We start from the raw sequence: 24968 nt of genomic DNA, 5'->3' as shown, positions 1-24968 counted from the left end.
GGGCATGTAAATTAAATGCTGCTAGTGGGCTGCAACACTGATTGTGCCACCCACAGAAGCAGCCTGTAAAATAAAACTCTGCCTGCCACTGCAGAGCCTGTGTGCAGTCTGGTACTTAATCAAAGTGGGTGTAAAGCGCACTCAATTAGAACGTTTAAATATTGTATGTAACCTCGGTATGTGTGCAGTGTTAGAATTATGCCTACTGAGCATATGTCGAATTGAAAATGTAAGTGGCTTAGCTCCTCGCGGGCAGCTAGGACTCTAACACGCAACCACTATGACAAATTTCTTCTGTAAAGTACATTCAAATTCAAAATCCAAATTTAACAAAATGTTTTCCACTGAGAACATAAATCTGTAATCATACATCTGATTCTCCTAATACAATCTATTTATATATATCAATACAATAATAAATTGACTCATATCATTTGGAAAATTCCGACCCTATGCATTTCGGGACAGTGTCCCTTCGTCAGGGGTTTATCTGTGGAAACAGAAACAATAAAAAAAGACAACAAAATCATGTGTGGCAAAATTTCAATATCTTCTATCTTAGTAAAGACAAACATGAATGACAATCTCCAAAGAAAACTCCACATTTGTGATCACCACCATCACCCGTGTGAGAAAAACAAGTTCCAAAACTTACGATGAGTCTCTGAAAAGTTACTGCTACCAACTGAAACAAAATCCAACAAACCACTCATAAGGCATAATCTTAAAGGAAAATATATAACCAGCTATCCGTATATAATGTGCAGGTCTACATACCTCAGAACAATAATCCTTTAATGGCCACTACGTCATGTTCTGCCACTGATTAAATATGTTCTGAAAATAAAATGTACGCTGTTGGAAACCTTCTTGATCCATAATGATGCCTTAATCTCAAGGATACTTAGGTGCTCACCATAAGAAAGCAGACTGTCACGATCGGTGTGTCACGAGCATAATTTGCGGTGGCTGTAATGGAAATAGAGCTGTATGAATGGTATGTTACACTTGTGTGTAAAAGAAAACAGAAGATGCCGAGGGCTTACCTAGTGACTAACAGGCGGAAGACCTGAAGCCGATAATCTGAAACTAATTTGAGATCCTGCAATAAAGTTTAGAGAATTGTGAAGTAGAATAATCAGTACGTGTGGGAAAAGCTAGCGCCCAAGTGTGCAATTCATAAGCTCACCTGATGACTTATAAAGATGTCCGTATATATGGAACCATGTTCAAGGGAATGTTTAGCGTGCCGACACTCTGGAACGTGATTGGAACAAGATTACGTGACCAAATGGCACGACAAAATAACTTTCGAAACAATAGTATCATAGACATAAAGACGTTGAACTACAGCAGAAGACAAAAAAACTTAAGCAGAGCAGAATACAGTGCACTAAATACTTTGGCAAAAAACAAAGACATAACTATTCAAAAAGCAGACAAAGGTGGAGGATTCGTAATCATGGACACAGATTACTATGAATGGAAAGTCATGGAACATATCAACGACACAGCCACGTACGGACACCTGGATACCGTTCCAACTACCGAAATCGCAGACAATCTTAGAGAGATTTTGGATAAAGCCGTACAATTAAATTAGATTGATCCTACAACCAAAAGGTATTTATTGAATTAATTTCCCAGAAGACCAAGAATTTACCTCTTACCTAAAATCCACAAAAGTCAAACAGATCCTCCTTTTAGACCAATTGTATCAGGATGCAAATCTTTATTTGAAAATCCGGGGAGATTTATAGATCATCATTTAAAATCATTTGTCCAGCAGTGGACCACTTACATTGAGGACACCACAGATTTTCTAAGGAGTCTAAATAACATTCAAGAACCAGTATCTGAAGATTGGATTCTCTGCACAATTGATGTGGTTGCCTTGTATACCTCTATCCCCCATGCCAGTGGCCTGGAAGCAGTTGAATGGGCATTGTTAAGTGAAAAGAACCACAACGCACCTAAGTGTTTTTCATTCTTCAACTTCTTGAATTCTGTTTGCAAAACAGCTACTTTACTTGGAAAGACAAATTCTGTATTCAATTGAATGGAACATCCATGGGAATTCCGGGTGCACCTGCCTTCGCCAACACGTTCATGGCCAAATTTGAGAATGACTTCATTTTATCAGATGTGACATGGAGAGAGGGTTTGATCTTCTTCCGAAGATACATATACAATGTATTCTTAATTTGGAAAGGCACGGAAGTCACATTATTGAATAACATACACACTTTGAACCTCGTTGATCCAAGAATTCAATTCACGTATACCATCAACAAGAAGTCATTACCTTTTCTGGATGTTCTGATTGAACTGAACGCAGGTACTATACACACAAGAGTATTCAAAAAACCTACAGATAAAAACAATGCTCTTCTTTACAGCAGCTTTCATCCTCCATCTCTTGTCAATACCTTACCATTATCCCAAACTCTTAGAATCCGCTGTATCTCATCGGATTCCAAAACTTGTGAAGAAACTTTTCTACAACAAAAACAAAACTATCTAGACAGAGGGTATCCTGAAATATTCCACAGCATCTAGAGATATCAAACAGATCATCATGAAACGCTGGGACCTACTGGAAACTGAAGAGGACTTTCAACAATTATTCATAGAAAAACTGCTATTTGCGTATACCAGAGCTCAAAATCTTAAAGAAACTCTTTCCAACAAGGGCACAACAGAAGCTGACAAAACATCTTTAAAACTTGGCTCACATAAATGTTGGAATTGTATACACTGCAATAATGCCATTCTGGGGGAGATTCATTTACATCCCCGAACAGGAAGCAAAATAAAATAAAAAAATCGTACTACTTGTGACTCTGAGCACGTAGTATATACCATCAAATGTCCCTGTGGACTTTTATACGTGGGGAAACGGAAATTAAAATGAAAAGTCGGCTTTCCGAACACAAAAGCAGAATACGCACTGGGAATTTGACTTCCCCATTAGCCACTCACTGGATTGAACAACGCCACAAGATAGCTCAACTGAAATTTCAGATAATTGAACAGGTAACTAAACTACCAGGGGTGAACAATTCAAAAAAACTTCTCCAAAGAGAAGTGTACTGGATAAAAAAAACTGCAAACCATGACTTCTTCAGGATTGAATGACAAATTGGAAATGTCGTGTTTTCTTTAAGTAGCCATTTATCTATATTCTCCACATTGAAAGTTAAAGATATACACCACATTTAGGTCACCACACAATTCATTGCACTAACACTTGATATGAGTAATATTGGTAATTCAATGATATTTGTTTTTAACATTGTAAGCAATTGAAAATTGTGAGTTGTAATATCATCTGTTAACCCTATATTGTAAATCCATTTTGATTTTATTTATTGAACTATTGGTTTGTATACCCACATGGTGATTTAGCATTAAAGAGCATGCTGGGTAATGCTCTTAAACACACAGATCGGTTTAATTGGTTATATATTAGGTTGGTTATGTGGGTTGCCACACAGTCCTTCGGCTATGTTTATGATTCATATTTGCAGCCAGCATAAGTCTATCATTTATGTTCTCGACCGACGATTGGTACATCTCTACTTGCTATATTTTACGCATTTTCCTTCTAATTTATTACTTTGATTACTGGGATAGAGCGGTAATATTTGCCGTCTTAGAATCACCCCATTAGTAATCAGGACAATAGTCTTTTCTTCGTGTTTACATTTCAGCATCAAGTGACGCCGCGTACCTGTTACTTTTTTACCTAGTTTGACTCCGTAGTCAAAGCTACGTTCGGAGCATGAATTACTCACGGGAAGACTGGATCTTGTTTATGGTAAGACAATTGTTCTGCCTGATACTATTGTTTTGAAAAGTTATTTTGTCGTACCATTTGGTCACGTTATCTTGTTCCGATCACGTTCCAGAGTGACGGCACGCTAAACATTCCCTTGAACACGGTTCCATATATACAGACATCTTTATAAGTCATCAGGTGAGCTTATGAATTGCACACTTGGGCGCTAGCTTTTCCCACACGTACTGATTACTTCTACTTCACAATTCTCTAAACTTTATTGCAGGATCTCAATTTAGTTTTAGATTATCGGGTTCAGGTCTTCCGCCTGTTAGGCAATAGGTAAGCCCCCAGCATCTTCTGTTTTCTTTTACACACGAGTGTAACATACCATTCATTCAGCTCTATTTCCGTTACAGCCATTGCGAATTATGCTCGTGACACACCGATCATGACAGTCTGCTTTCTTTTGGTGAGCACCTAAGTATCCTTGCGATTAAGGCATCATTATGGATCAAGAAGGTTTCTAACAGCGTTAATTTTATTTTCAGAACATATTTTATCAGTGGCAGAACATGACGTAGTGGCCATTAAAGGATTATTGTTCTGGGGTATGTAGACCTGCACATTATATACGGATAGCTGGTTATATTTTCTTTTAGGATTACGCCTTGTGAGTGGTTTGCTGGATTTTGTTTCAGTTGGCAGCAGTAACTGTTCAGAGACTCATCGTAAGTTTTGGAACTTGTTTTTCTCACACGGGTGATGGTGTTGATCACAAATGTGGAGTTTTCTTTGGAGATTGTCATTCATGTTTGTCTTTACTAAAATAGAAGATATTGAAATTGTGCCACACATGATTTTGTTGTCTTTTTTATTTTTTCTGTTTCTACAGATAAACCCCTGACGAAGGGACACTGTCCCTAAATGCATAGGGTCGGATTTTTTCAAATGATATGAGTCAATTTATTATTGTATTGATATATAAATAGGTTGTATTAGGAGAATCAAATGTATGATTAGAGATTTAAGTTCTCAGTGGAAAACATTTTGTTAAATTTGGATTTGTATAAAGTTTCATAAAATTTGAATATACTTTACAGAAGAAATTTGTCATAGTGGTTGCGTGTTAGAGTCCTAGCTGCCCGCAAGGAGCTAGGCCACTTACATTTGCAGTCTGGTACTGCCATGTCGAGTTGGCAAGTGCACACACTTGCCAGTCCCTAAACCTTCCCTTTACTACATCTTAGCCACCCCTAAGGTAGGCCCAAGGTACCCCTTTGGGCAGGGTACAGTGTATGTGAAAGGTAGGGCATGCCGTAGTGTGTTTGGCATGTCCCCATTTTAATAACGAAATCATCATGGTGAGAAGGGTTCCATGGCTAGGGAAGACCAGGAAAACCATAGTGGGGGACTGTATTATGGTAACCTTTAAGGATCCGGGAACGGTACGACACATTTGTGGAGGAATGAACCGATCCCTTGATTCCACCAAACAGACCCTCCCAGTATCTTTTTTCTTCCCCCCGATTCCCAGGCACCAGGTCCCAATACACGATGACTGGACAAGGGTGGAACACAGACGTAAACACAAAGGCTTTCTACAACGCCCGTACTTCCAACCGCCTGAAACACCTTTTTGCGATTTTAATCGCTTTAACTGCCTGAACGGTTTGGATGGGGTCGACTGACTTACCGCCTGTAAGACAGTGCCAGGGGTCTCGGGCTCCCCCGCTGTGTCCTCCGGTTCAATTTCTGGCCCCCTGAATGATCCAGCTGCTTCAGACCATGGCAGAACCGAATCTTTTCACCAAGCCACTGATGGGGTAGTTGTTGCTGAGGGGATAACTACGGTTCCTTTCCTTGCGGGCAATGGTGCGCCAAGACCACCGGTGCCACATGCATCTTTTGCTGCCCCTACTATAGGTCCCGCATTTGAAGTGGGGCATGGACTCACCTCCTCCAACCCTCATGGTATGGCATCTGCCACCTCCGAACATTTGAAGATAATTTCCTGGAACATCGCGGGATTAGCTAACAAACTGGAGGACCCGGCTTGGGCAAAGTACATAGAAACTGGTGACATATGCATGTTCCAGGAAACCTGGGCCAGAGAGGACTATGGACATCAAGGCTATTCGTCATTTTTCATCCCAGCAAGGTGGGAAGGCAAAGGCCGCCCATCAGGGGGCCTTACGACGTGGGTTGCTGCGCACCTGGGCTGTGTGGCCACACGGCTCCCATTCAATTCTGATGACATCCTTGCGGTCTTATTAACATGGCCAAACAAAGCTAACCTCCTGCTGGTCAACATCTATTCCAGGCCGATGGGAATGGCAAAAGAATCATCGACCTTTGATGAACTCTCGAACTTCTTATCCGAACTGTCGATTGATTCATATTATGTGGTAGGTGGGGACTTTAACTCTCACTTTGAGCCACTCCCCGGCCTCCAGGAAGGGTTCTTATCAGAAGAAGAAGTTAGGTGGGCAGTACCATGGGTTGATGTGCCATCTCCGAAAGCTTGGACCCCACTGGCACTGCAAATCACTGCCCTTACGTTAAGGTTTGGACTCAGAGCGTGTAATGGGCGAATTAAATCCGATATACCAGGCAAAAATACTTACAATCGGCGGGGAAGAGAGTCTCATTTGGACTATGTCCTGGTCCAATTGGCGAGATGGTCAACAATACAGGACTTCAGGGTAATAGACAGGTTGGACAGTGACCACCATGCCCTCGAGTTAGACCTTGCCCATCCAGCACCTCAGGCCCCAGTGACCCATGAGGAAGGGAATCGCCCCACGCTCCTCCTAGATAACAGTAGGAGAAGAATTAGGTGGGAGCATATGGTCACAAGCAAGGATAAACTCCCACTGCTTTATGCAGAGATTACTCCCATCCTGGAAACTGTTGGGGATCTTGACAGTGTGGCAAATAAAATAGATATAAGGAGCAAACTGTTTGTTGCCCATGAGGAACTTATAAAAGTTGCGGCACCCCACTTTACTCGTAACATACGAAAGCCAAGGGAGAGGTGCCAAGGTAAAACACAATGGTATAATGTAGCCTGTAGACGGGCCAAAACAGAACTCCTTGGAGCAATTAAGGAGGGCACAGGAGGGGAACGCCTTAAGCAACGCAGGCAAGCTTACAAGAAGCTTCTTGCTCAGGCCAAAATAGAATGGGAGGAAAATCAGTGGGAAGAACTTACAAAGGCCCTAGCAATTCAAGATCAACGCCTGTTCTGGAGAATTGTGAATGGGGGATCAGGGAGTCTACACTCGGCAGTGGAGCCTAACATAGCTCCTGGAGTGTGGCAGGCCCACTTCCAGTCCCTATATAGCGCTGAGTCTGGAGAACTCCCTGCGCCAATCGAACCGGAGAGGCTGGGCCCTCAGGCGGATCCAATAACACTGAGTGAGGTCACTGCTGCTATTTCAGGCCTGGCTTCGGGGAAGGCGCCTGGACTGGATGGGCTACCGGGAGACCTGTTCAAGCAGGAGCCCACCGTCTGGGCGCCTTACCTCGCTGCTCTTTTTAATGGTATCCTCGGTGGGATGGAAATCCCTAGTACTTGGCTGGGGGCTGAGGTGGTCCCGATTTTCAAAAAGGGATCCCCCCTCCTCCCAGCCAACTACAGACCGATTAGTCTGATAGACGTAGCGCAGAAGCTGTTCGGCAGGGTTCTCCTGAATAGGCTCCAGGACTGGATAGAGGAGGTGGGCGCCCTCAGTCCCTATCAGGCAGGATTTAGGAAAGGGGTATCGACTGTGGACCAGGTTTTTAGATTGAATCTGGTCTATTGGAGGACAGTGAGGTTCGAGGGCGGTAGTTTGTACACGATTTGCGTGGACCTACGGGCCGCCTTCGACCTCGTGCCCAGGGGAAAACTTTGGATCATCTTGGCAGGGATGGGCGTACCACCAGATATTTTATTGACCTTGCAGAGGTTGCGTCATAACAATTATGCCCAGGTGAGGTGTGGGAGGTCGGGGGAACTGACTGACAGATTCCCCATTGGCAGAGGGGTAAGACAGGGCTGTGTGCTGGCGCCGACCCTGTTTTGCCTCTTTGTCAACGGGGTAATCGCCCATCTTAACGCCACCGACTACACAGATGCCCCCAAATTAAATGGCAACAGTGTGCCCGCAATAATGTTCGTGGACGACACATTGTTAATATCTAAAACACCCATGGGCATCCAAAGGATACTCGATGCCTTTGTGGCCTTCTGCCAGGATAGAGGGTTGGAAATCAACGCCACAAAAACCAAATATATGGTATTGAATCCGAGCCCCAAACAGCGCCCGAATCCCCAACTGGGAGCAGTGCGGCTGGAAAGAGTAGCCACGTTTGAATATCTCGGCGTGACGCTCAACGAAAATATGACCTGGGGGACCCATCAGAGCAGGGCTAACCTTAAATTAGTGCAAATTACCGGGGGTATATCCCGGTTGATGATTGGTTCGACCTACCGCCCACTGGGGGCCTTAATTCAGACATATAAAGCCCAGGCCAGGGGGGCGATCTTGTACGGGGCTGAATTGTGGGGCCACATTCCATGTCGGAACCTGTCTTCCACGGAAAATAGGTTTATAAGACAAATAACCGCACTTCCCCCTAGCACTCCACTTCTTCCTCTGAGGCTTGATCTAGGGCTACGGCCACTTGCCGACGAGATAAGTCTAAGACCCATTGCCTTCTGGCCCAGGCTATGGAGCGGCGATGATCTCGCCGACTATAGGGCGGAATTGGCCGAACTATTAAAGCACCCCAAGGCGCTCAGTATTCCCTGGGTCAAAAACATCCAGTCAATTTGCACCGATCTGGGGCTCCCTGAATTGTGGACCGAACCAGCGAATGCAGCACCAGGAATCTCTAAGAGATCCCTGGCGAATCCGTATCACGAACACAAAAGGGCAAGGGCCTTAGCTACCCAGACAGAGGGGTCCCTCTCTTCCATATTCCTGCAAACTAAGGATCTTTACAGATTTGAGAAGGCTTTCGATCCCATATATCCCATACTCACCAGAAAGTTATTTCTCCAGTGGAGATACGGTACATTGCCTTTTCGGTCCTTTTCAAGCACCTGGTTACAAGTCCCATCCACCAAATACTGTCCTCTTTGCGTTGATAAAGAGGAAAATGATTTGCATGTGATCTTTTTCTGCCCAGCCTACAAGGCAGCCAGAAAGCATTGGCTGCTTCCCTTGATTAAGAATTTGGGTGGCAGGGAATATACACCTATGTACAGGATTTTAAAATCCGATGTTTCTGGCCCAACCGTTTTTGCACTTTCCAAATTCTTTACGAATGTTTGGTATACGCGTATTCGTCTTTTAAAAAATGCTGGGTAGACTTTAGAATCACTTCAATTCTTAATAACTGTTTTTATTGTCTGTGTTGATCTTAAAATCATGTATTGATGTTTTAACAAATCTGACAGAATTCATGTGATTTTTTTGTATGTGCATCTTTTATGACCAAATGGTCGAAATAAAGATTGGAAATGAAATGAGTTTGGCATGTCCTGATAGTGAATGACTGCCAATTTCGTTTTTCACTATTGCAAGGCTACCTGTTACCATAGGACAGAATGGGAAGTTTGTTCATAACCTCTTATAAACATAACTGGCCCTGGTAGCAAGGTAGGAAAATAAAGTTTAGTATGCCAGAACTCAGAATGTTAAAAGGCATCTTTTAGTGAGGGTGATTTCTACATTCTGTGTTTGAAAATACCACTTTTAGAAAGTAGGTATTTTCTTGTCTAACCATCCAGTGTGTACTGCTCGTATGGATTTAGGAGGACAGGGTCTGGAGAGTGGCAGTGGCTCCAGAAGTCTTATGAGTCAGGGCTGAGCTGACTAGACCTGGGCAGCATTTAGAGTAGGGGGAGGAGATTTCCTTTCACCTGTATGGGCCTGGTTTGCCTTTAACAATGATGTCTCCAGCCCTTGCCAGACAGCTGCACCAGTGAGGACAGAACTGGTTTTGGCTGGGTACAGACTTTCTCTGTATTCAGAGGACACATAATGTTTGTGTATAGAAGGAGGGGCCCAGAACCCAGACTTTTAGTTCACTTCTGGGAAATCAAGAGGAACCTCTGCAAAGGAGAAGAGACGGAGAAGCTGAGTAGAAATATTGCCCCTGTGCTGTTTGCTGTCTGGGGTTGGTCTGCAGTGGCTACTTGCTGCCAAGGAAAGGAGAAATGGATTTTGCTGCCTTCTTTGTCCCCTGCTCTGCTTGAAGAAAAGATCTCCAAGGGCTTATACTGAGCTTGCTCCACGTTCTCGAGGTTACAGGAATAGCAAAGACCTCACCGTCTCTGTGGGCACCGTCTCTGATCATCTCCGCAGAAGGAAAGGGTAACCAACTTTGTCATTGAGTCCGTCGCAGGATTCTGTGTCCTGAAAGCACTGCCGAGAGCTAAGATTCGCAACGCAACCTTGGTCTCACCAACCATGTCAACGAGCCACTGCTTTCACCACATCTGCAAGGACGTCAACGACTCTGTCGCTGCCCGACCCTAACATTGAGGAGCTCCGTCCCCGCACCGTGACCTGCCAGCTCTACAGCAAGCACCGTATTACCCTTCAATACAAGCCCTGGTCTCACTGACTCCGTCAACCAACTGCTGCCTGCACTGCATCGTGAGGACACCACCTGCTGCAATGCTCCACTCTACAATGCAGCCACAATGTTTGCTCTGACCGACTCACACCCACGTGTCTGACAAATGGCTGGGGTCACATAGGACTCTCGCCTGTCTCCGATAGGCAGCATTGAATCAGCCACTGCTGTTACAAGCTAAAGACCGAGACTCATCGCTCGGATCTTCCACTTAGTGAGTAATGACCTAGCCTGGTCTAATTAATTTAGATACCACTACCAGGATCTACCAAGATGTTTGAATAACCGGGAGTCACACTGGTTATCTTTGGACTGTCACCCCATACCCTCGTTCTTTGTCCTGATGAAGACCCGCCCTGACCACCTCATTGAGCTGAGTTTGGGTTGAAACCTCGATGACCTTGCAAGGTCCAGATTGACCAAGGCTCTGTGTGATTAAGAATATTCAATACACAGCAGGGTCATTGTTGTTCTCTAAAATTCTGGCCTATTTTTTTCCCATATTCATATTTTAAGCACCCTGTATGTATTGCGCACTGAACACCAGCAATGAGCACTAATGTCACTTGATCACTTTTCATCAACAAACCTCACCTCATGTTGACAGCCTTGTTTACAAATGTGTAAATATATACGAATGATTTAAATGATATAAAACGAGTGAGTATACAGCAATTTGCGTCACACGTGTTACTATTTGCTATGTGTTCTATTGGGTCTGGTCAATTGAGATACTAATGTTTATGATTACAGAATAATGCATTAATACTAGGCGTTCTTATAAAAAATAATTGAATACCTGACAGAACCATTATTTTTGTTTACTTAATCCTCCACAGTCAGCAGGTTTGGTTGAGAAGTACAATTGTACTCTCAAACGGAAACTGGCAAAAATTCAGGAGACAACAGTGTTACAGTAGCCAAATGCTATGCCATTAGCTCTTTTGTCAACAAGAACAACAGTTCATTCTAGAACAGGATTCTCACTGTAGAAGGTTGTGTTTGGATGCCCAGCAAATGTCTGGGGCATCCCATGCCCTTGTCGATTTCCTGATATTGAGTACCCGTTGTTAGTAGACTACCTTGCTCAGTTAACTGAAAGTTTACGTTCTATTCACCAACAGGTGCATGAGGCCCTGCCAGCTAGACTAGAGGGGACCGAACACAATATTCAGCCTGCCGATTTTGTGCTGTTCAGGAACTTCCAGTAGAAGAAGTGTTTGGAGCTGCGGTGGAAGGGACTGGAGCAGATCCTCCTATCAACACACACAGCAGTCAAGGTTGCTGGCCATTAGAACTGGGTGCACGTGACTCATTGTTGCAGGATACCTCTACCCTTGCCCTATGGTTACTGGGTGAGGGATGGAGTAGGGGACACCGAGTGTGAGACGGTGCCTCAGTTTGTCCCCTTCCGCGACGCCAGGCTGACCTGGACCAAAATAGATGAGGAAAATTATGAAGTGTTGAATGCAGCACTTCCTCCGGAAGTATGAGCTATCCAGGAGCACCTTTTCGCTGATCCTTCTCTGCCTGGAGTCACTAGGTACAATCTGCGCCCCCAGGCTGAAGAACAATGCACCTAAGGAGAAGTCAATTAGTTAGGGATGGACTGTGTAAGTCGGGTAGACTTTGCAACTTTGTAATAGTACCAACTGAGTTATTGGGTGATGTGAGATTTGTGCGCTGTTTGAACATTGGACTGGATATATCAAAAGTATTCCCTTGCGGGGTACATTATCAAGGTCGATGTGGGAACCCAAGCTAGCTCTACAGCTGGTGCTCAACAGCGCCAGTTACTGTCTAATTCCACAGTAGCGGCTTTGCGTGACATCACCACCCAATTGGAAAGGATGAGGATATTTTCTGAACAGACTAGATATGTTGTTGATTTCATCCTTGCTAAGAATGGTGGTGTGTGCACAGTAGTAGGAGACCAGTGTGTAGTCAAGATCACCACTATGGAAAAATTCATTACCCAACACATTTTAGACGGATCACTAAAATAATATCGAGCCCATTAATATCGAGTTGCAAAAATATCGATGAGAAAATATCGAGGGACAAAATATTGAGTTTCTATCTTTATACAGGTAAGTACAAAAATATCGACTCTAAAATATCGACTGTAAATAATATAGACTGTCAAAATATCGTTTTTTTTATATGTCTTTAAAATAAGTTAAAACTAATATAATAATAAATATATTTAATATAAACTTAGTTAAAATGATTAAATAAATGTAATATTAATAAATAATTAATGTAAATTACAAAAATATATAACAAAAATAATAAATATATATATATATATATATATAAATACATATTATTTACTAAACATATATAATATTTTTACCGTAGCATAGCAAAATGGTTAAAATTTATTGTAACAACTAGGATAGCGTAGGGGTAAAAATTACTATTCCCACTCCAGTGGGTGCAACAGTAGGGAAAACGTTGGATAGCGTAGGGGTAAAAATTACTATTCCCACTCCAGTGGGTGCAACAGTAGGGAAATCGTTGGATAGCGTAGGGGTAAAAATTACTATTCCCACTCCAGTGAGTGTAACAGTAGGGAAAGCGCTGGATAGCGTAGAGGTAAAAATGACTATTCCCACTCCAAAGAGTGCAACAGTAGGGAAAACATTGGATAGCGGAGGGGTTAAAATTACTATTCCCACTCCAGAGAGTGTAACAGTAGGGAAAGCGCTGGATAGCGTAGAGGTAAAAATTACTATTCCCACTCCAAAGAGTGCAACAGTAGGGAAAACATTGGATAGCGGAGGGATTAAAATTACTATTCCCACTCCAGTGGGTGCAACAGTGGGGAAAGCGTTGGATAGCGTAGGGGTAAAAATTTCTATTCCCACTCCAGTGGGTGCAACAGTACGGAAAACATTGGATAGCGTAAGGGTTAAAATTACTATTCCCACTCCAGTGGGTGCAACAGTAGGAAAAGGGTTGGATAGCGTAGGGGTAAAAATTACTATTCCCACTCCAGTGGGTGCAACAGTAGGGAAAGCGTTGGATAGCGTAGGGGTTAAATTTACTATTCCCACTCCAGTGGGTGCAACAGTAGGGAAAACATTGGATAGCGTAAGGGTTAAAATTACTATTCCAACTCCAGTGGGTGCAACAGTAGGGAAAGCGTTGGATAGCGTAGGGGTAAAAATTACTATTCCCACTCCAGTGGGTGCAACAGTAGGGAAAGCGTTGGATAGCGTAGGGGTTAAAATTACTATTCCCACTCCAGTGGGTGCAACAGTAGGGAAAGCGCTGGATAGCGTAGGGGTTAAAATGACTATTAATTAATTAACAATTAACAATTTTAATTAATTTACATAATTAATTAATTATTATTAATTTACTTCCCACCCTATCCCCTATAAACTCACAATCCACTACATAAAATAATTTAGTAAATATTAATTATTTATCAATTAAATATTTATAATTAATTACCAATTATATTTTTATTAATTACCAATTAATAATTATTTAACAATTATTATTATTTAACATAATTAATTAATTATTATTAAATTACTTCCCACCCTATCCCCCTATAAACCCACAACCCGCTACAGAATTTTTTTTACTAAATAATAATTATTTATCAATTAAATATTTATTATTAATTACCAATTATATTTTAATTAATTACCTATTAATAATTAACTAACAATTATTATTAATTTACATAATTAATTAATTATAATAACATTACTTCCCACCCTATTCCCCTATAAACCCACAACCCGCTACAGAAAATAATTTACTAAAAATTATTTATTAATCAATTATTATTTTTTACCAATTATATTTTAATTATTTACCAATTAATAATTATTTAACAATTATTATTAATTTGAATAATTAATTAATTATAATTAAATTACTTCCCACCCTATTCCCCTATAAACCCACAACCCGCTACAGCTTTATATTACAAAATTATTAAAAATTAATAAAAACTACTTTATTTTCATTTTTTTTTGGCTATATTCTATCTAGTCGATATTATGTCTAGTCTATATTTTTGATTCGATATTTTGGCTATTAATATCGATATTACTCGATATTTTTGTAGTCTATATTATGTCTGGTCGATATTTTGGCCAGTCTATATTTTTTACTCGATATTTTGTCCAAACGATATTTTGGAATCGATATTATGTCTGTTTACCATTTTAGACATCCTAGAAAACGTTAAAGGAATGGAGAGTGGGAACTGGTGTTGGTCACTTTTTGGTAGTTGGGGTAGAATCCTTGAGAAGGTGATTTATTTCTTTGAGATTTTGATCTCTTGCTGTGTCTCTCCTTTTGTTGCTCTTATTGCAAAACCCTTCTCGCTCCGAAGAGAATATCGATTCATGATACTAATGCAACAATTATGATCCAAAAGGAAGTAGAAGACCTCATGCAAATAGATGAGGGTATTTTTGGGACCTCTTCCCTCCTCACTGTTTCCCTTCCTGAGGCTGAAGACATGGGTGCTCCTAAAACAGTTGATTATTGAATTATATGTCTCTTGCTATAATATAAAATGTTTAGTTAATGCTAAAAGGAGGGTCTGTTAAAATAGCAAAATAGGTTTTACATAGTTTTGTGTAAGGCCGCCATTTTGAATTATAATCGAAACTAATCCTTTGCCATTTCCGAAAAACTGACTCCTCTAGGTTATGTTTCTTCTGAGCTGAGTTTTGCTAAACTAATGAATGCACTGTTCTTACTAGTGCATACCTTTTCTGTTAGATGTAGGCCTTCTCTCACTTGTCGAGTTGTCAGATTGACATTGAATTGTAGATAATGTTTGCCCGGCCTCGGAATTGAAACGTACTCCTTCGTAATTTACTTTCCAGCTGTATCTCTTTGGAAAATTCATGGTGGGCATGCTCTCATTGGTTTCGACGTGTACTTAATGTATTGTTATGCTTGCTGATGTCAGTCCCTCTGCAGCACTTTGTAGTCTCTACTATCTTACCAACTCTTCATTTGGTATGGACTGCTGAAGGGGTGTCGTGAGTGACCCAGATGATCCTAATCGGGCCATTTCCTTCAATACCTGGGCCTTCAACTCTCTGCTATCCATCCAACCATTCCCATGCTTCCTACAGGCTGGCGAAAAAACAGGTTTTGCCTTCCGTCTCTATGCTCAGTTTTGCCGGGAACCAAATAGCATATTTCAATTCTTTATCTCTGAGGGCCTTCTTGACTTCAATAAAACTTCACCTCTGTTTTTGCACTTTCATGGTGAAGTCCGGGAAGAAAGAGATAGCACTGTTGTTGTGTTGGACGGATGGGGCACTATGAGTGATCTGCAGTATGACGTCTCTAACTCTGAATTTGAAGACTCTGGCTTATATCGGTTTTGGTTTACCACCTGGTACTCGATGAGCTCTCGCTATCGAGAAGCATTTCAAGACACCCTGAAGCTGAAGTATTTCAAGATCAGTTCTTAAATGAAGAGATCCACTGTGGGCCCCTCTGCCCTCTCAGGAACTTTTATGATCTGCAAGTTGCATTGACCTCCGTAGACATCCAGTTGAGCTGCAAGTGATTTGCTCATGGCCTGTAGTTCACTAACTTGTTTCTTGAGAGTAGATGTGTCGGCCGTAAGATGGTGTATTGCCTCCTCTACCTCCTTGACCCTGGTATCCATTTTGCATAGATATGCTCTGAGTAGGGAGACTTCTGTAGATGCTGAGTCGATACGTGATTCAAGCGAGGTATGCATATTGGTGATAGCTGCCATAATGTTGTGCAGGGTGGGGTCAGCTTGATCCCTTGATGCCTGTGCCAGGGTTTGTGGTGGTTCTGGATGGCTGTCTGAGACCTCCTGGCTTTTCTGCCACGAGAACGTGTCCAATTTGGTCAGGAGGGAGCAGCGTCCCCCTTTTCTGCCCGTCATAGTGCAGCTCTATGGGATGAGCTGGTAAATAAATGTCCCAATGTAAGGAGAGCAGTAGGGTACTCACTGCCGTCTGCCAAGGGAAGGTACTGTAGTGTGGTTCCTATATCCCTAATAGGCTCTGCGCGTTTAAATAACATACACTATAGATTTGACTGAGGTCAGTATGTCTCTATCGAGTATATTAAACTTAATTGTGTGTGCCAGCTAACTCAGAGGTGACTAGAAACGTTATCGAATAAACAAGAAAGAATTAGTCTCTGACAACCACATAAACATGACAACTTTGTTTCCCTTATAGTTGGAACAATATCTTCAGAGTCATGGAAACAATAGATAACTATTTCGCGCAGTCAATCGTGCATGTTTCGGTTCTACAGAGCTGCATAGAAATAGGGAGATGGGCGCTTCAATAAAAGGGGTTTATTGCACAGTCTTTTTTCTCATGCAAGAGATATGAACTGCTACAATCGTTAGACAGAATGTGAAGTATAATGCGTACAGCGTAAACAGTAATATAAAATAATACTGTAATAGCATTGTCTGTTGCTATGACATATACAAAATACATACATAAATAACACAGTCTAAAATACTCAACTGGTGCTTCTAAAATACTCCTACCCCAGTGTACCTAACCTAGGTCTAGTACGAGAGAAGAAGTAGGTGCTGCTTTAGCATAAGTTTTAGTTCTGCCAAGAATTGCCAAATGTTTCTCTAGGTTATATTCAGCTCCATACCTTAGAATGAGAGAGTTGGTATCTCTTTCCTGGGACTCGATTTCCCAACAACCCGCAAGGGGTGTCAGAAACACTGGAGCTGGATTCTCTGCAAGAGGATGGCAACGTCTAGGCAGTGCGTAAGCTGGGGAGTTGGCTTCCTTCGGTACTTGCTATGGCGAGCTGCACCGTGGAAGTAGGTAGCCGAACTGCGCCGAACCACACCGTGCTTTGCCATAGCAAGCGAAGGTGTATTTATACCTTAAAGGTGTTCAGGAATGCCGGTATTGACGTATACCTGGCAACATGCCACAGCAGCTGTTGTCGTTCAACATGAGGTAACTCCCATTCGAAAGTTGTCCAAAAATTGAATCAATCACTGCAGCTGGTGAACCTTGCAGGTGGCAGGATAAATTGTTGGAGGAACCATGGCAGGCCCCGTGTGAGTTAAAACTAAGCATGGGCGAATTTTGCGAATCTCGCGTTCGCGAATTTTGCGGATTTGCGAACTCGCAATTCGCAAAATCCGCGAATTCTCGCGGATTTATTTTTTGTGTTCGCGCGGGTTTCTGCCAGTTCGCGAGGGTTTTGTACAATTTCGCAAACGCGAACTTACCTGTCGGGTCGCAAGTTTTGCGAACTTGTTGTTTCTACGTGTCCAGCCTGTTTGGGACACTCTTCTTCATCACTGCCACTCTCTGTCACCACTGCCACTCTCTGACTACTCATGCCACCCTCTGGCCCACCCATGCCACCCTCTGTTTCATCACAGCACCCTCTGGTTGTCCAGTCAGTGTACATTATTGTGGCAAAGCAAAGCACACCTTCCCTGCCTCAAGTGACCTGAATTAATTTGGGGCTGATTAATGTGTCACAGAATATTTTTTTAGCTGGCACCTGCTTCCTTAGTGCTTCCTGATTAGTGATCTTTTGCACTTGCTAAGTGCTTTCATTGTTGCAAAATTAGTTACAACACCTGCCCTGCCCCAACTGACAATAATGAATTAGGGGCTGATTAATGGATTTGAACTTCCAGCCTGGCTCCTGCTTGTCTCCCTTAGCTGTAATTCAGGACCTTTGTGGCATATGTGTAACTATTCTGAGGTTCAGAGCAGGGTCACATAATAGTTGCAAGTAGGCAACTGAACTCTGGAGGGGCCCCTCAGGAAGCACTACAGGAAATGGCTACTAATGATGAGCCTGAACTTTTGAACCTGGTAAGTAGTTTCAGTTTTGCTAAGATCGTATTTCTGCAATTTAGCGCTTATACGCGGGGTGCGAAGTTGTACTGGGAAGCCGCGAACTCACGCGAACAGTGCGAGCAAAATCCGCTGCTCGCGGATTTGCGGATTTTGCGGGAGATTCGCGAATCTCGCGGATTGCGAATTTACCGAAAATCCGCGAGCGAAACGGATTTTCCGCCCATGCTTAGTTAAAACCCTGACAAAGGAGAGATCTGTTCAGTGCATTTTCACAGTTTGAACCGCTAAGAAACACTTCACGTCCCCCACTCCATCTGTGTGTATATGGTAAATCCCAGGATGTCTTGATGTATTCTTTACCCAACCTTTCATATGTGCCTGCTGGTATGTGTTTTAGGCAATACTGAAAATGGAAAATTGTAACAGGCAGAGTGATTGTTCCATGTATAATCCATTCAGTAGCTGGTTTTTCTGCTACCGTAAATGGCATTCTTTCCAGTTGTTCAATGCTGAGCACCGTATAGTCTGCACCCCCATGGGTGTCCGCAGGGGGGGGGGAGAGGAGGGGCGCTTGCCCCCCCACCCTGGAGCACCTCTCCTTGCCCCCTCTGCGCACGCCCATGTGCATAAATGCATCCCGGAGGGAGGCCTGACGCCGGGGCTCATCCTCAGGCAGGACATCATCCAACCATCCGCCTTAATTTTAAGCATTGCAGGGAACAGAGCTGTTTCCTGCAAAAGGCCTCACCTCCCGGATGGGGCCGCCTCGCACTCCCCTGTGCACAAGAGCAGCCCCACCCCGCCAATTATCATTCTGTGTGGGGCTGATTGCCACATACAGAATGACAACGGTTCAGTCTGGGCTGGCACAGGATTTGGTGGCCTCCTCCAGCCTCGGTCCAGAGCAGGGCATTCTGTCACATGGAAGTGCAAAAAACGCCCATGCTGCTGCTAGGTGAGAATCCAGTTAGCCAAAGGAAGGCGGTGAAAGAAGTAGAAAGGAAAGGATTATAGTTATAGTACAGCAGCCATGGTTGCTGCTTTTTTATTTTATGCAACTAACAACCATAGACAAAGCCAATACTTCTGGCTTCTTGTAAGTGTAACGTTACTTGTTCCAAGTGTAACGTTACTTGTTGTATTATGTATCTGGATGCAATGAAAGAAGCAACAAAATACCAGTCGGGCAGGACATTATATTAAGCACAGATTTTTAGCTTATGTGTTTTAATGCACACATTTTATTACATCAAACACCCTTTTGGAGTGACACCCCCACTAGTTGTTTCATCCCACTTAATGCTCTGGAAACAAAGCCATGTTATTCGCCCCACGTCAAGGTACTGTTCATCATGCATGACTCATGCCTTCCACTTTTCAGATTGCCTATGTGCAGGGGCATAGGGAACCCTGCTCCACCACACCCCTTACTTTAGGAACTACAGCAAGGGTGTAGTTCTTGATAGGTCTCATAATTAATGTGAAAAGATGAGTGAGTAAGTAAGTGAAGGGATGGGTGGATGGATGGCTGGATAGATGAGTGAAAGAATGGATGGATGGATGGATGGATGAGTGAAAGGGTGGATGATGGGCGAGTGAATGGGTGGATGGATGAGTGAAATGATTGATGGATTGATGAATTGATAAGTGAAAGGGTGGATTGATGAATTGATAAGTGGATGTAAGGCTGGATGAGTGAGTGAAAGGGCGGGTAGATGGACAAAAGGATGGATCAATGAGTGAAGAAGTGAAAGGGTGGATAGATGAGTGAAAGGATGGATGAATGATAGGTTCAATGAATGGATTCATGAGTGGATGAGTAAATGGATGGGTGGGTGGATTGAAGGATGGATGGCTAAGTAAAAGGGGAATTGAAAGAGGAAGGGGGATGGGTAAATGGATGACTGAATGGAAGAATGGCTGGAAGGTTGAGTTAATTGATGGATGGGTGGAAGAGTGTATGGATGGATAGGGTGAAAGGGTAGATGGGTGGATAATGGATGAGTAAAAGGGTGGACTGAGGGATAGATAAGTGAAATGATGGATGGAAGGAAACGTGATGGATAGGTTTGTAAATGGATGAATATGTACATTGTTGGGCACACAGATGGAAGGACAGAATGAATGGTGAAAGACTGAATGATGGATGAAAGTATGATCACACATTGTAAGCCCTAATATCTTAAGCAACATTTCCTATATATTGACTTTCCCATTTATATGAGCGATTGTCTCTTTATAATATGTGTGTGTTGTAACGCACTCCAAAACTCTGCCCCACATACTTGGGATGAGTAGCACTATAGAAGAAATTAAATACACATGAGAGAGGGTCTATGTGAAGATGAGGGCTCCATTGGAGGGTGGTATCAAGGCCAGACTGGCCGGACCAGGCATCAGGTGTTTTCCCTGGGAGCTGGAAAGGTGGGGGGGTTTTGTTACTACAAAAAGACCTGCACATTTGCTTAAAGCTGCGCATATACTGACAACCCATGAAGTGCACAATTGTCTCAACCCAATATAAACTTATTTGCACTTGTACTTTAGTGGTTGTCTATTTAATGACTTACATCAGAGAAGGTTGTGCAATACTATATGTCTGTAAACCTTACCTTTTGTCCTGAATTTTGACCCTATGTCCTGAATTTGTACACTCACTGTCCTTAATTTGAACCCATCCCAGTTGGCTTGTAAATCTGCCCCGTAGCGTTCAGCTTTTGGGATGCCAGTGGGGTAATTTTAGGGTTCAGGGTGGGTATGGGTTTTGGGGTGGCAGTGATAATTTTAGGGTTCAGGGCGGGTATGGGTATTGGGGTGCCAGGGGAAATGTTAGGGTGCAGGGTGGATATGGGTTTTGGGGTGCCAGGGGTAATTTTAGGGTTCAGGGTGGTTATGGGTTTTGGGTTGCAAGGGAGGACATTTTAGGGTTCAGGGCGGGTATGGGTTTTGGGGTGCCTCAGGGACAATTTTACGGGTCAGGGTGGGTAGGGGTTATGGGTTTTGGGGTGCCAGGGGGCTAATTTTAGGGATCAGGGAATGTATGAGTTTTAAGGGGCCAGGAGGGTAATATTAGGGTTCATAAGTGTGCTCTAATTGTTGTCCAGTTTCAAATGCAGAATTTACCACATTTTTTTCTCAACTTCGCCTGAGCATTACCCAATCCTGATTGTCTGCCATTTTAAGCCCCACCCTATTAATTAACATTACCTACACCCCTATCGTTTGCTAGGTTAGCCCCCCCCCCCTGGAAACATTTCTGCAGATGCCCATGTGCACCCCTCTGTGCCAGTTTGATTTGTTTATCAGGGAGATTGAATTCTGAAAACAGTGACGTAGTATTGATTAAATGCCAAGGCACATAGCCTGATCGAAGGTTTTGCTACGTGCGGCCTAATAGCATGATAGAACGTAACTGAGACTGACCATGTTGCAACATGACCAAGTCTTGTTCCATGATGTCTATGGCAGAAGACACTATGTTGTCCAATGAATATATCCTGGACGATAGAGTTGTTAACCCATTGTCAACCACAGAGAGAGATTTCTCTAAATTAATACGATCAATTTCTCGTATTCGTTCTGCAGTCTATGCTTGCGTAATCTTCCATATTTCGTTATGTGCAGCATTTATACTGGCATATATGAACCGTTTTTGACGCGGTTCTCTTGGTCCTAACAAGAATTCACTAAGGTCTGCGCCATCTTTAAGTAAAGATAAGTGTTGCTTTACATCCTTAAGTGTAGATTTCTGTACCCAATCAAGGCAGAGTTTCCCTACACTGTATGTTGTTACTATTCTAGGATGCTGTCTTTGAACATATCTTGGGTCTGGCCTATTGAATGTGAAACCCTGTGTTTTATTCAGGAATCTATCTTGTTGTTTGTGTCTGTGGGCCAGATCAACCATTTATTCCAATCTGGATCTGTTCTGTTATGATGCAAAATAGTATGTACGTCGACTTCCCCCTCTGAAGTGTTATTACTCTTAGGTGTAGATTTAGGTATGGACGGATTGTTCATGTCATTGATCTTGGCGAACCCAAGGCAAGATGTCTGTTGGACAGTGTCATTCAAAAACATAATTTGCTCAGGGATGATACAGGCTCTAAACATAGCTGCCAATCTTTTTGTACCCCAGACAGTTTTTATCTCAATGTTGTCTTTCCAAAATTCGAAACCTAATCTAGACAGTTGGGCATAAAAGGCTGCAAAATAAATTTGTTTGGTATTTGTTAACATACTTTTTCATTCCTGTTCTGCTTACATTTTTAAAGTAAAATGTTTCTGCATTGGATATATTGACCCTGAGAAGTATGGAAATTTCATAGCAAATGTTTTTGAGCTACCCTTTGGTGGCGTAAGACAATGTTCCCATTGGTTATACAATAATACATTTCTAGGACTTGCAGATTTGTGCAGGAAATGATGACCATAATGGTTGTAACAATACATTCGTTCATAGTCTGAAGAACCTTCTAAATATTCATGATTTGTAAATACTGCAGACATTTCTAAATCTGACATCATATTATTAACAGTCTCTTCCGGTCCCAATCATCAGAAAAGGTACTAGATGAAACAAAGTCACTTAATGAAATCTTGAATAAGTGTGAAATCTTCAACAGCTCTGACGGGCTAAAAATGTCATATTCTGTTTTGTCCCAAGCTATACCATCTGGTATAGGAACGGTTATGATGTTTACTGTTGACAAGTCTCTTTGTTCAGGATGGAATGATTTGTGTGGCTTGAGGAGTAAGTTGACGTTCTTACTTGCTGTGTCCATTTTGACATATCTTCCATTTATCAGAATTCCCAGAGTTATTACCAGAGTTAACTAAAGTAAAAGAAAAAATACTCAAAAAACAATCCAAAGTTCAATACATGGTGAAACCAGATAAGTCTTTTCAAGGGATGAAAACAGTTAGTTGCTTGTTCTTTGAAAGTTCTTTTCACTAGTGTCGTTTCAGGCTCACTAGGATACTCAGACAACATATCAAAGTTAAAGAAATAGCCAGAGGTAGTTCTGTCAATAGTTGGGACTGCATCCGGATTTATTGAAATCACAGGAACCACTTGATCACTTGTTACTTCATTGTAGACAGGTGCTACTTCGTTGTAGACAGGTGTTTCATGACGAACTGTTATTTGGGTCTCAAGAGGTACAAGTTCCATAGCTTTGTTGCTTAGTTCTTTTTTTCTCACTGCAGATTCCTCAATGGTAACGAGTCTCTCAGTTTGAACCTCTTGGATTGAAGCTAGAGGAGTGCGTCTGCTACATTGTTGGAGTCCACTTGGCCTACTGCTTAGTATCGGCCACATAGTGTGGTTTGATCAGGTCGATGGACACAAATCTGTTCTCCTTTTTACCAACAAGGGGCAGCTGTAAAAATGTTCTTGATCCATGGATTGCTAGGACAGGTACTGGTTGTCTGTAAGAAGGCCCAAATTCCTTCTTATCCGCGATCTTTTCTCTGATTAGATCACCAAGCTTTGGGATCCAGACAGGCCTTGCTGGGACAGTCAGTTTTTCCCCAGTGGTGGTTGGCAGGAACTGCACAGGGATTGAGCTCGTGAAAGTCAATAATGCAAAGTCCTCCATCAAGCATCATAGCTATTATTTTGACGATAGATATGGGGAGAACGCACACCTGCCCAGCCTCAACAAAACTCAAATTTTTGGGGGGGCTGATTAACTTTGCCATCACACCGAAGAGCACGGGGGTCCCTCGAGTGAGCTGTCCTTCATAGTGGGTAAAGGGTGGGAAAACGGTGCACATCGCTAGTGTGAGGGGCAGGGCCAAACGGGCGAGCCTTATTTGCGAGTTAACATGCCTCTTGTGTGCATAAAAGGACAGGCACGGATCAGAGAAGCTCATGGTCACAGGAACTGCACAGGGATTGAGCTTGTGAAAGTCAATAATGCAAAAGCCTCCATCAAGCATCAAAGCTAATTTTCGACGATAGATATGGGGAGAACGCACACCTACCCAGCCTCGACAAAACACACATTTTTGGGGGGCTGATTAACTTTGGCATCACACCAAAGAGCGCCGGGGTCCCTCGAGTGACCTGTCCATCAAGTGGGTAAAGGGCGCGAAGACGGTGCACACCACTAGTGTGTGGGGAGGGGCCAAACGGACAGGGCTTATATGCGAGTTCACATGCCTCTTGTGTGCATAAAAGGACAAGCACGGATCAGAGAAGCTCGTGGTCACAGGAACTGCACAGGGATTGAGCTCGTGAAAGTCAATAATGCAAAGGCCTCCATCAAGCATCAAAGCTAATTTTCGACAATAGATATGGGGAGAACGCACACCTGCCCAGCCTCGACAAAACTCACATTTTTGGGGGGGCTGATTAACTTTGCCATCACACCGAAGAGCGCAGGGGTCCCTTGAGTGAGCTGCCTGCCAGTGCCCATCATCCTGTAACTATTTTAGGATGGCGCCGGCAAGCTGCCAGCGCCATCCTAAAATAGTTACTAAATTAGCTTCATCAGGAAGCACTAATAGATAAAATAAAGCAGGTTTTTTGCGCTCAACCTTAGTGATACCCCCTAGAGAACTTCTTGGCAAGTTGTTAAGACTACGTTGGACACTTATTAGAAGTTTGACCCACCCATCACCCAAATCTAATACCCTAGTTGTTATAGATTGCTTTATGTCCTGGTTTTTCTCTCCACAACCGAATTTCCCTCAGGATGGAATGGACTAGAATACTG

This window comes from Lissotriton vulgaris, chromosome 3_1, assembly GCF_964263255.1.
Source record: "Lissotriton vulgaris chromosome 3_1, aLisVul1.2, whole genome shotgun sequence".
NCBI lineage: Eukaryota > Metazoa > Chordata > Amphibia > Caudata > Salamandridae > Lissotriton > Lissotriton vulgaris.
The sequence above is the reverse complement of the archived record's forward strand: the minus strand, read 5'-3'. Positions refer to the sequence as shown.